The 13619-nt window shown below is 44.5% G+C and overlaps 2 protein-coding genes across 2 annotated transcripts in view; one reads left to right on the top strand and one right to left on the bottom strand.

Annotated features, from left to right (window-relative positions):
* The window catches only part of LOC137416116 (carnitine O-palmitoyltransferase 2, mitochondrial-like), a 1201140-nt gene that overhangs the window by 684351 nt on the left and 503170 nt on the right, over window positions 1-13619 (top strand). The gene's annotated exons all lie outside the window — the stretch shown is intronic.
* The window catches only part of LOC144889711 (carnitine O-palmitoyltransferase 2, mitochondrial-like), an 84642-nt gene that overhangs the window by 58645 nt on the left and 12378 nt on the right, over window positions 1-13619 (bottom strand). The gene's annotated exons all lie outside the window — the stretch shown is intronic.

Genomic DNA, 13619 nt, shown 5'->3' with positions numbered 1-13619 from the left:
AATCATAAAGCAAAAGTCAAATCAAAAATGAACTCAAAAAATGAAATCAAAACAAAAAAGAAATTAAAATGAAAAATCAAAAAATGAAATAAAATGAAAACAAAAATGAAATCAAAAATGAAATTAAAATCACAAATCATCTCCCTCTAAAAAAATCAAGATTATTATCACAATCTTCTGATTTCAATTTAAGTATGTCAATGCTTCCTTTTTAAGAATTCACTTTTAAACCAATTAAAAGACAACATGCATAATCCCTTTTCCAATTTGGTCCAACTTCAATTTTGAAAACTAACTCAAAAGTTCGGCCAAAAGGTCTAACCGATGAAAAAGTATTTGTCCACTCCAATCCATTTCCCTATCAAATCTTACAAAGGAGCCTGGAAGAGAATGGAAAATCACAAGCTCTATCAAAGGAACAATAATATGTTGTTCCAAACCCACAACAACAACAACAACAAAAAAAAACATCAGCCAAAAAAAATCCTAATAAAATTCAATAGAACACCATTGAGCTCAAGACAGCCCGATTCCTCATTTCACAAGCAGGAAACACAATGTCGCTTCTTGGGGGTCCTCCAAGGAGCGAAAATATGCTTCCCACTCATCCTATTACCTCCATCAAAAAAGAGGATATTACATTTAAGCCCGTATGCTTGTCTGTCTGCACAGAACAATTTTGACTTTCTCTACATTTGTTGATATTGTTGAGGATCTCAACGTCGGCCTTTTTTCCCCTTAAGAAGGGGGGGATTAATCCCCTTGTGTGCGACTGACCGACGTGAGTCCTGAAGTTTCCCAGCTCCATCCAGAGAGGCAGGTGAGCAACCTCGTTCGCGACCGCGGACAAGATGTTAATTGCCGAGCGGATTAGCAGCCGCGGCACGAACCATTAGCAAGTACTAGACACGATTCTTGAACGTTGGCCAAATCATGCCACAGGTATTCAATTGGGAAAAGACAAGGACGAACGGATGTGAGGAAACCAGAAGGTAAGGAAGAACAAATATAATTTATTACTAATATTTACACAATCAAAGGAACCAAGGAGAAGGAAAGAAACAAAAATAATTTACAGAAGGATGGAAGGATCAGAAGGACACAGAGTAATTCTAGCTTACCTATGCAGTCTTACTTAAACCCCAGGACAACACAAAAGATGGACGTCAGTCAGACTTACACGGGGAATGATGATAGGAATGACAGGAACGAATGGCTGGAAGGGGAGGAAGGTTCAGCTGGAGTTTTGCTCCCGCCCAGGACGTCGGGCTCGACCTCGACGGCCATCGATGCCACCGATCCCACAGCAAGCTGGTTCCCGCATAGCAGCGGGTTGAAGCTGCGTGTCACAGGGGGGCCGGACTACAGTGGTCTCAAAGCTGCAGTTGGTTCAGCTGCGGTGGACTCAAAGCTGCGGTTTGTTCACTCAACTCTCTCAGTGCTCACTCCTCCACTGGACTCAACAACACAGCTCCTCCTCCACTGAACTCAACTCTGCTGCTCCTCCTCCACTGAACTCAACTCTAAAACTTCAGTGGGGGCGCCGCGTGACGGGTTTTATAGCGCCACACCCTGGAACGTACGCGAAACTGCCCGATCGTTCTTTCTCCGCCCTCTCAAGCCAAACCCCTCGTGCTTGGTTGGTTGATCGGGGCTGGCTCACTCCTCCTTCCTATTACGAGGTGGAGACACGCCTTTCTTCTCCGAGGCTTGACCACATGGCAATGGCGGCGAATGCAGTTGGTAATGCAGGCAATGCAATTGAAAGGGGATTCTACCTTATTTCAATTCAATGCAATGCAGAGTCAACTAATGGGAAACACAGCCTTAAACTAATACACATAATAAGGAAATAACTATTTAGAAGGGTATATGGTGGCCTACGTGCATGTATATGGACTAACTAGGGGGACGACCTTTGACCTTTACACACAAAGCTGAGGTATTTACAAGAAATCATTACATTACTCAGGGTGATATTTACAACAAGATTCTCAAATCCGCAACAATATGAATGACAGAAAACTTCCATCACAGGTGCAACATCACCTGTGCAAGTGTGTAAAATCATAATCATGTCATTAATGACATGGTGTAGGCATCATAATTGTTTTAACACAGCAATCTTAAAATCACTGAGAAAAAATCCTGGCAAAAATCCACAATCCTGATTTCTGTGTCAATGATAATATTACCTACATAACATATTAATATTGATTTATAATAAACAATTAAAATGAAGACATAACATCTCATGACAAGGGGTTCAGGGAAAAACAATAACGTTTACCTGCAAGACATATTTCCACCCCATGCATCAATTGGAACAAACGAAGCATTCCGAATCCAAAATAAATTTTCACAGCAAGGTGCATGGTGCTTAATTACATTAGCTCTTGTATGAGCCTCAACCTGTGAGATCAAGTGAGAAATGAAGAGAGAGAAAGGGAGACAGAAAGATTGAGACAAAGAGAGGGGGCTAACAAAGAAAGAGAAAGAGAAGGAAAAAGAGAAAAACAGGAGAGATGATCTCTAATAATATTGATGACAAAACAACAGGTGAGAATACACCTGTTTGACAGGTTAAAACACCTGTTTGACAGGTGAAAATATGAAATTATCAAATTTACATTCAATGGCTCTGCCTTATAAAAATTATACATCCCCGTAACATGGGATTGCCTCTCATCAATTTTCATATTGATCGAGTAAAATTTAACTGTCATCCAAGATGGCAGCTGCAATAAAAACCCTTTAAAAAATTGGAAATTTTCCTAATCGGGATTCAGATATAGGGATGATTACAGGTGAAAATGTCATATTACACAAAGAGCGGGAGGGTGGTGGGGGGAAGGCATCAGGAATACAGGTAACAGGTAGATTGGGAGAAGAAGAAGAATAGAAAAAGAAGGGAGGGGGGAAGGGACGCAGGAGGGAAGGGGGGGGGTGGGCAGGGAGCTGACAGAAGGGAGGGCGAAAGGGACGCAGGAGGGAAGGGGGGGGTGGGCAGGGAGCTGACAGAAGGGAGCCCAAAGGAGTGAATGGAGGGAAGACACAGAGGAGTGAGGGGGGGGGGACACACACAGAGGAGTGAGGTGGGGTATGAAGAAGGGATGGGAAGAATGAGGCGTGGATGAGGGTACAAAGACAAGATAGAGACAAGCTGGGACAAGCTGGGACAAACTGCAATCAGGGTTTGAGGGGAGGGGGAGCTGACGGCGGGAGGGAGGGGGAAAGGGGAGGGCAGGACAGGTAATACACGTAGATTGGGAAGAGAAAGGTATGGTGGGGGAGGAGGGAGAAGTGCAAAGGGATGGGGCAGATGTTACCTGGTCCTCCCGGTAACTACCTGGTCTTGGTGACCCCCGGACCGTGGGAGGACCCCGCCAGAAAGATATACGATTTATACGCTTTCGTAATGCAATCAATATGAAAGACACAAACAATTCAGGTCAATAAGCAACCCCACACCAAGGATCCGGATTAATTAATAATATATTCTCAATCCATCAACAGCAATCAACAATCAATCAACAATATTACTAAGATGGCCATCTCATATATTTCCCCCCTTTCCCCACTCACGACCCCTCAATAGTCACTGTCCCTCACAATGTCTCTGGGCCCCTCCAGACCAAGGTGAAGGTCGACTTCTCCGCACACGGGCGTTTGAACGGACCCCTGGCTGACGTGCTCCAAACGTGCACGTCACGTACCGGGAACAGCTGCTGCAGCGCACACCTCCTTGCAAAGCAAAGCGGGCAAAGCAAAGCGCAGCTCGCAAAGCACGCGAGGCCCCAGTAGACTATAGGGCATGTAGTCAAAATCCCTTCAGAAAGTGCTTTTTGTGGTCTCCACATTGGAACTACATATATTATGTCTTAAAATATAGGTATTGCATGTCTTATCAATATCCCCTTTGTTCCCACGCTCAAAAGTGGAGCATTAATTAGTAATTCCCGCCTAAAAATAATGTGTCAAACAAGTAATGTTTTTTAAGGGGGTACTATGGGTCAAAAAGACCTGACTACATTCAAGAGGTATTATCTTGCCAATGTTTTGACAAATGATGCCATGTTTGGTATCAACATAATCATATAAGTGTCTAGTTTTAAGAAATACATTAATTAGCGCAAGTCAAGGTCAATCTTGTTAGTGACCCGAGGTCAAATGTCAATGACCTTAAATTTGGGCTAAGGTAAAATTAAAAATTTGCTCATAATTTTGTACACATTTACAAATATCAGATCATGCTGTAACATCACCAAGTTGTTTATAGGTTAGCAAGCTGTGATCTAATGGAGAGTTTTTTGAAAAAATATTTTGCATGTTGCCATGACAACGGTTTGCCAAATTTTGTGATTTTTTCTTGCTGATGAACTATTCGGACTACCATAAATTCTGAACTAAAGATATTTTCCAAAAATGCTCTCATTAGATCACAGTACATAAAACAATCAACAATTGTGCCAATTTTCAAGGATGTAGCCCACTCACAACCTAAAAAAAATTACGATCAAATCACGAAAAGCTCCAGCTGGTGATGGGATATCTGGGTGATTGTCAAAGCTGCGCTTGCAAACAGCTGCCTGGAAGTTGGCTCGTTGTACGTGTTTGATGAGGGCATCTCGGTTTGGTGGCATGACACTTTCGTTTCTTGTAGCCATCGAAAACATAGAATACCGTGCATCGTTGACATGACTGTACTCCTGCTGGCTGTAAAGCTTGCAAACGAAGTCCTCCAGTAAAGAAACAAGCTCGTCTGTTACGGAGAAAGACTCGCCAAGCATTTGACACGCATGGGAAAAGGATTTATTTTGGGTGAGAAGTTTGATTGCTTTTGTTTTCCCTTTGCCGTAAAAGGAACTTACAGAATCGCATCCTGTGAAACAGTGGAGACCTATGATGGCTTTTGCGATGTCATCTCCGAGCTCCTGCTGTATGGCCTGTAAGTCAATGGTACGTACATTGTCGTCTCTGCCAGTGTGGAAATACAACTGGGAACCCACAAGGTGCGATACAAGTGCCACACCAATAACAAACACGTCAGTGTCTGGGCTTTTGATGATGATGCTTCTGATGCCTTGGGTGCTGATGTAATGTGCATGTAGGAGCATCCTGGTGTCAGCCTCCTCTTGGGTGGAATGGAGCTGCGGTATTTCTTCAATGCTGATGGTACCATTTCTTGGTGTGATGGAATGACACATCTTGCCATGTGCGACATACAGTGTGATGCCCTTAAAGTTGTCCTCTCCACAAGTACTCCAATGGTTGAACAAGAAGTGAACTAGCTGTTCCTTATTGAAGCTGTTTGCCAGATATTTCTTCCATTGTTTAGGTACAGGTTGGTCTGCCTTGGATATTTTAATCCTCTGGGAACCACTCGCTGCCCGTCGTTTCCTCTCAGCACCCTTAATACTGATCGATGGATACGTGTCTGTTACAAAGTGTACAGAGTTGGAGCTACTACTTAGTGCCAGGTACACTAACTGTCTCAGAATTCTTTCTGCCAGTTGACCCATGCTTGCGGGCATTCCTTTTGAACTCATTTGCTGAAGCATGGCCATGCCATCAACTACCCATACGCCTCCCTTTGGTGGGTCCACGACAGGGGAACTCTCAGGTACACTTTCTAGGTGGTGTAGCAGCCTCGCCTTGTTAGCCTCGCCGCCTCGCCTCGCAGCCGCCTCGCCTCGCCTTGTAATCACAACATTTGGGACTGACCTGACCCAATTTCATAGGCCTCCCTCCCTACGTGATTGTACATGTAATTTTCTCATTCGTGATGTATTTGTAGGCTACTTTTAAACTTACCGGATGATTGGGTGACATTCTGATGCTTCTGTTTAGCAGTTTGGGCACGTTTTTGCTTGGTAGAATCAGTGAAATACCGGTAACACATTGCGTGGCAACCTCCAGTTTCAGGGACCGGCAATGCACTTCCACATGCGCTGCAGTGTAGACCATGATCGCGGACGAAAGACCTCGCTAAATCGGCCTGGTTTCCCACCAAATCGCTCCAAATATCTACAGCACTCAAGAATGTTCTCCACCTTTTTTCGGTAAATGGCACAATATCACCACCGGCACCTGGAACATGTGCATAACACCTATTTTTTTACACCAAATTTGACACCAACTGATGCCATTTTCACCGATACTTTTCACCAAACAGCATCTGTTTACACACGTGACCCATTAGTTATTATAACCTAAAATTCGACAAAATGCTCCAACCGATGACGCGGGAATATGAACGATAATTCATAAAAAATATTTAACTTAATTATAAAATAAGTTTTATTTAGTCGGGAGATGGAGACCACAAGACAAGCTCTTAGGACCACATGCCCTATCGTCTACAGGTGCGACCCGTACACGCCCTCGGAGGCGTCGAGGCGAACAGTGCCGGACACTTGGTTCCTTCCAGGAAGCCACGGCAACCTGACACGTAACAGGCAATCACCCCGCGCAGGTAACTCCTCTCGCCAGACGGGCTTTTCAAACTCAGCGTTCCCCACGCTAATCAATATCGACACCGCTCGCGTCGGAGCTGGGCGAGGAAGAAGAAGATCGCCGCTTCTCCAGGACCTCGTGTCTTGTTTTCTTCTTCCGGTTCACCATCCCGTTTCCGGTCTCCTGTTATCAGGAGCGCCTCTAACCATTTAACCACATCAACCTTTAATAGAATAAACATTAATAAGCAATGACCTGAATAGTAATTCACCTATATCTGGAATCCGTAACACAGAGGAGAGGAGGGTTGGGAGGAGTAAGGCTGGGGGGGGGGGGGGAGGGTGGGGCGGGAGAGGATGAATGATGTGGATGTGGAGGTTACATTGAATTTTTTTTTGCTTCCGATCCCGTATATAATATGTGAACAACGGGACCTGGTGAAAAGCTCGATCCTCAATAGTATAATGAATGAATCAACCCACTGGGTGTTATTTGAACGGGCGTATCGGCTGGCATCATATGTTCCAAAATTTAATTCAAGCCGAGGTTCGTACAAACAGTCTGAAGATCGTACGATGCCGTTATAAAATCAATAAAATTAATTCCACTTGCTGACAGGATTCGAACCAAGCCAAAGATATCCATGTCCACCGCATTTACTGACTGTGCTATATTCCAACCTAGGAATTAAAAGAAAAATCCCTGTATTTATATATCGTGTGTTCGATCGTGCACACAACATCGGTCCATGTATAACGGATTAGCAGTTCAACGAGGTGCAAAACCATATCCGTGCCACAATGGAAATTTATGTCTTAAAATCGAGCCAGCCGATTTTTTTTTTTGGGGCACTTTATTGCTTTTTCTGCCTCCCAATGACTTGTCGTGCTTCGGCACACTGTACAAGCGCTCGCGTAAAAATCGCTATTTACAAAAAATCGCTAATTATCGAGAAAAACCCTTGGATAATCGTTAAAAAATCGCTTTTTTTCCAATGTCAATGACCATCCGTCTATCTGCTCGTTCTATTGTTCCAATCAATCGGGATCTCAACCATTATTTTTAATGGGAAATCGACACAATTCGTGTACCAACGAAACGAGCAGATATAGGACGCAGAACGTTAACTGGAATCAATCGTGAGATATATACAAAATACACACAACAATACACAAAAATACACAAAATCAACAGGTCGACCATATTGTATACCATTTCAGTTTTACATGACAGCGAACGAACGCAGCACCCTTTCTCTAACGACCCACGTGGTCCGTTAGTGGCTCTTTGAATTCGTAGAATTTATCAAAAACAAATTAAAAAAAATAAAAATTTGGAAAAAATAATTAAAAAATTTGTGAAGAAAAAAATCGTACAAATCGTCATGATATCTCTGAAATGTCCCGGGGCTTTCCGCAAACCTCGAAGAGGTATACCTTGTGGTGTTGCCCACCTACCACATAACACACACAAAAACTGAACAATTAAGCAGGTTCGCATCGTACTGTACAGATGACACAAGACGGGATGCCTACCTTGTACACCTGGTCTTGTACACCTGGGCAGTCGATCTCCGTGCTGGGACCACCAATTTGTAGAAGAATAATGATCTCTACTACCGAACTCCAACTTAGAAACCTCTCAACCAGTTTAACCGAAGAAACTCAAACTTGTTTGCCAAGTCAATGTTTTTATTGAAACTGTAGAGAGCTGTTGCATAAATAAACGTACTAATTCAAGATTATAACAATGCGTCGTTCTGCTGGTCGTGGCTGGAGCTCCTTCTCTTGATGACCAGTCTCTCTCTTTCCTCCAATGATTCTTCTTGTTTAAATAGAACTTTGCTCCTTTTCATGTCAGAGCATTGGGATGCAGAGTTCAGTCCAAGGCCGATAGCCCCCAGACATCGAGATGCCTGCAAGGCATCTGTTTCCTGTCCAGAAATCCCTAGAGGCTCTTTGGAACAGCTGCCTATCATTGGGAACTAGAAGCACTACATAATTCCTCCGAGAAAGGTCACTTTCTCATGACCTGCCTGAGGAGGAATTCGCCCAGCGCCTGGGTTTGTCAGAGAGGTGACAAAAGCCATTCCACAGACAGCGCATTTCTGTCCTAGTTCCATGTCCAAAAAGTTACACAGGGAGATCACATTCTGTCCCTCATTTTGGGTCCAGTCCCAAGGCTTTGCTCACGCTGCACGGTAAAACATATTTTACACAAGATCACATTGAGATGTAATTTAGCAATATTATCAGCTGTCAATATATATGAATATTTTTTTATTCCACACCACCTAAGCCAGTCGAACCCAGCTACTCCTGGACTATGTGTCCTTCTCTCCTGACATGGTGGAGAAGTTTCTGTCAAACCTCGACTCTGATTCTGCAACTGGACCAGACGGCATCAGCCCACGGGTCCTAACATCCTGCTCTGCCGCTCTATCTACTCTATCTTTTCTATCTGCCCTCTCTCTGTTCTCTTCACCCTCTCTTTTGCTCAAGGTCAACTGCCATCTGCTTGGAAATCAGCCAACATCACCGCTTTGCACAAAAAAGGTGCAAAAACAGATCCTAGCAACTACAGACCAATCAGCCTTCTCCCAATTATCAGCAAAGTCATGGAATCCATCATTGCTTCGGATATGAAATCTTTCCTGTTCTCCAATGGCTTGATCTCTGATCATCAATTTGGTATCAGACCAGGTCACTCTACTCTGGACATGCTGCTTCTGCTGTCTCAACAATGGATGGAGGTCCTCAATGCCAAACAGGAAATTAGAGCTGTCTCCCTCGACATATCACGTGCCTTCGACACGGTCTGGCACCCCGCTCTGCTCACCAAACTCTCCTCCTTTGGTATCCATGGAAATCTCCACGCATGGCTGGCGGACTTCCTCTCTAGTCGTCATCAACGTGTGGCCCTGAATGGGTTTCTCTCATCTCCTCTTCCTGTTCAGGCTGGAGTTCCCCAAGGCAGTGTTCTGGGCCCCGTGCTTTTTCTGGTCTTCACCAATGATCTCTGTGACTCTCTTGAAAATCCTCTCTATCTCTTTGCTGATGACTCCACTCTCTGCCGCTCCATTCCTCTTCCCTCAGATCGGCAGTCTGCAGCCACCTCACTCTCTGAAGACTTGGACAAAATCACAGACTGGTCAAACAAGTGGAACATGTCTTTCAATCCTGACAAATCTCACACTCTTACTATGTCTCTCCGAAAAGATCGACTGGACAACCCTCCCATCTACTTTCTCAACAATCCTCTCCAAGAAGTTCTGTCGCTCAAGCTTTTGGGTCTCACTATCTGCCATGATCTTTCTTGGGAAAACCTCATTTCCAAGCTGGCCTCCAAAGCCAGTCGCCGACTGGGCACCCTCCGTCGTGCGAAGTCCTTCCTCGGCACACCTGAGCTCCTCACCACATACAAGGCTTTCATCCGCAGCTCAATGGAATACTGTTCTCCCCTATGGGCCGGTGCTCCTGCCTCACACCTAGCTCGGCTTCACGCTGTTGAAACCAAAGCTTTCAGAATTATTGGAATCTCCCGCGATGAAGCTATCTCTGAGGGCCTTTCACTAACTCACCGTAGGCAGGTAGGTGGTCTTTCTGTCTTCTACCGACTCCTCTCCAGCCTTGCACCCCCAGCTCTCTCTGTGCTCTGTCCCCCAAATATTCCTACAGGTCGCACAAGATCTGCCAGCAACCCTCTGATGGTTAAACTGCCGAAATCTCGGCTCTCTGCTCACCTTCACTCTTTCATTCCTCTTTTCTCCCGCCTCTGGAACAAACTCCCTCACTCCCTTCAATCCCACTCCTCCCTCCAGGTCTTTAAAACAGCTGTTCACCACCTGGCACCATCTGGCACCATCTGGCACTGGCACCATCTCATCTCTTGTCTTCCCCCTTCCAAAACCTTGATCTTTTCTACCCCCGCTAATTCACCCCAGATCCACCTTGTTTGAAATTCCAACTTCTTTCCTGGAAGTCCTGGCAGTGTCCATATGTTTTATACCTCTTCCACCGCCCCCTTCCCATGCCCCCCCCCAAAGCCCTCGCCCTCTCTCAGATCTCTCGATGTCTCCATGTCTCTCGGTCCCTGCTCTCAAATGTTGTGTTTGTGTCCTTCCCCCTCTCTCCCCATCTTGTCTACCGCTCCCGATGTTATATGTTTTATGTGTCGGTTTGTCTTTCTGTGTGATTAATGTTCGCTCTTTCACGAGCCTCGATCTTGTATACAAACAAACAAACAAAAAAAAAAAAAAGCCCTCGGGTCCTAAAACTCTGCGCTGCCGCCCTAGCTCACTTTCTGTTCTATTCACCCTCTCTTTTTCTCAAGGTCATCTGCCATCAGCTTGGAAATCAGCCAGCATTACCACTTCACACAAAAAGTTGCAAAAACAGATCCCTGCAACTACAAACCAATCAGCCTGTTCCCAATCATCAGCAAAGTCATGGAATCCATCATCGCTTCTGATATTAAATCCTTCCTCTTCTCAAAAGGCTTGATCTCAGATCATCAATTTGGATTCAGACCAGGACATTCTACCCTGGACATGTTGCTCCTGCTGTCTCAACAATGGATGGAGGTCCTCAATGCCAAACAGGAAATCAGAGCTGTCTCCCTTGACATACAGTCACGTGAAAAAGTAAGTACACCCCATGTAAAGTTTTGACTTTTTCAACATATTTCAACATACAGCTATTTGATCTTAATTTCAACATTATTGACAGATAAAGGTGATATAATATAACAAATATCATGAAACTTTTACATTTTGTAGTCCATTGTATAATTTAAATAAACATAAATGCAAATTTTGCATGTGGAAAAAGTATGTACACCCTTGGCTCTAATCTGTGGTATTGCCCCCTTTGGCAGAAACAACCTCAAGTAGGCATTTCTTATAACTGTCTACCAGTCTCTGACATCGACTGGGAGAAATTTGTGCCCACTCCTCCATGCAGAATTCTTTCTTCTGTGCGATGTTTGAGGGGTTTCTTTCATGCACAGCTCGTTTCAAATCCCCCCACAACATCTCGATGGGATTTAGATCCGGGCTTTGCCTTGGCCATTCCAGAACCCTCCATTTCTTTATTTTCAGCCATTCCTTGGTGGATTTACTGGTATGTTTTGGGTCATTGTCATGTTGCAAGGTATACCTTCGGTTGAGCTTCAACTTTCCGACAGATGGCCTCACATTATCTTCAAGCACCCTCTGGTACAATGAAGAATTCATAGTGGATTCTATGATGGTGAGCTGCCCAGGCCCTGATGCAGCAAAGCTGCCCCAAACCATAATATTTCCACCACCATGCTTTACAATTGGTATCAGGTTCTTGTGGTCAAATGCTGTCTTTGGTTTTCGCCAAACATGTCTTCTGGTACTGTGGTCAAATAGCTCTGCCTTTGAATCATCTGTCCAGAGCACATTGTTCCAGAAGTGCTGGTCCTTGCCTAGGTGTTCATTGGCAAACTTTAGTCTTGCCCTGATGTTCTTTCTGGACAGCAAAGGTTTCCTCCTGGCACACCTCCCATGTAGATCAAATTTGTGCAGCCTCTTTCTAATTGTAGACTCGTGCACTTTGACATCAACAGTGGCAAGAGCTACCTGTAGGTCCCATGATGACATTCTGGGGTTCTTCGAGACTTCTTTCAGCATCTTGCCTTCTGCTCTCGGGCTGAACTTGCTGGGACGGCCTGGCCTGAACAAGTTGGCAGTTGTTTGGAATCTTCTCCCCTTGTAGATGATCTTCCGAACAGTCGAATGATTGATTTCAAATTGTTTGCCGATCTTTTTAATCCATTCCCAGACCCGTCGGCATCTATAACCTTCTTTCTGAAGGCCTCAGAGAGCTCTTTTGATCTAGGCATGGTGACGCTGCACACTTCAACAACAAAGAGCAAACCAAACTAAATGTCTGAGGTTAAAATAAGACAGGTTCCTCCAAGATCCTCTCTAATGATGTTCTAATCATTTGCACCTGAGCTGTTGCACCTGTTTCTAATTTTAGGTATTTGAAGGAGTGATAAATGTAGGGGTGTACTTACTTTTTCCACATGCAAAATTTGCATTCATGTTTATTTAAATTATACAATGGACGACAACATGTAAATGTTTCATGATATTTGTTGTATTATATCACCTTTATCTATCAATATTGTTGAAATGAAGATCAAATAGCTGTATGTTGAAAAATGTTGAAAAAGTCAAAACATTACATGGTGTGGACTTACTTTTTCACGTGACTGTATCTCTTGCCTTCGATATGGTCTGGCACCCCGCCATGCTCACCAAACTCTCCTCATATGGTATCCATGGAAACGTCCACACATGTCTGGCGGACTTCCTTTCCTGTCGTAGTCAATGTGTGGCTCTAAATGAAATTCTGTCATCTCCACTTCCATTCCAGGCTGGCATTTCTCAAGGGAGTGTTCTGGGCTTTGTGCTTTTCTCGGTCTTCTTTAATGATCTCTCAGACTCTCTGGAAAATCCTCTCTATCTCTTTGCTGATGACTCCACTCTCAGCCGCTCCATCTCTCAACCCTCAGATCGGCAGTCTGCACCCTCCTCACTCTCTGCAGACCTGGACAATATCACAAACTGGCCAACCAAGTGGAACATGTCTTTCAATCCGGACAAATCTCACACTCTCACCATGTCTCTCCAAAAAGACCGTCTGTTCAACCCTCCCATCAACTTTCTCAACAATGCTCTCGAATAAATTCTATCACTCAAGCTTTTGGGTCTCACTACCTGCCGTGAGCTTTACTGTGAAAACCACATTTCCAAGCTGGCCTCCAAAGCCAGTTGCCGACTGGGCATCCTCCGTCGTGCGAAGTCTTCTTGGCACTACTGAGCTCCTCACCACATACAAAGATTTCATCTGCAGATTTATGGAATCCTGCTCTTCTATCTGGGATGGTGCTCCTGCCTTACTCCAAGCTCGGCTTTACGCTGTTGAAACCAAAGCTTTTAGAATCATTGGAATCTCCTGCGATGTCGCTGATTGTAAGGGTCTTTCACTCTCTCACCACAGGTAGGTTGGTGGTCTTTCTGTCTTCGACCGACTCCTCTCCGGCCTTGCTCACCCTGCTCACCCTGCTCTGTCTGTGCTCTGTCCCCCAAATATTCCTGTAGGATGCACAGCATGTGCCACAACTCTCTT

Source organism: Myxine glutinosa, chromosome 1 (assembly GCF_964187855.1).
Source record: "Myxine glutinosa chromosome 1, kmMyxGlut1.1, whole genome shotgun sequence".
Classification (NCBI taxonomy): domain Eukaryota; kingdom Metazoa; phylum Chordata; class Myxini; order Myxiniformes; family Myxinidae; genus Myxine; species Myxine glutinosa.
This window is presented reverse-complemented; position numbering and strand designations above follow the sequence as displayed.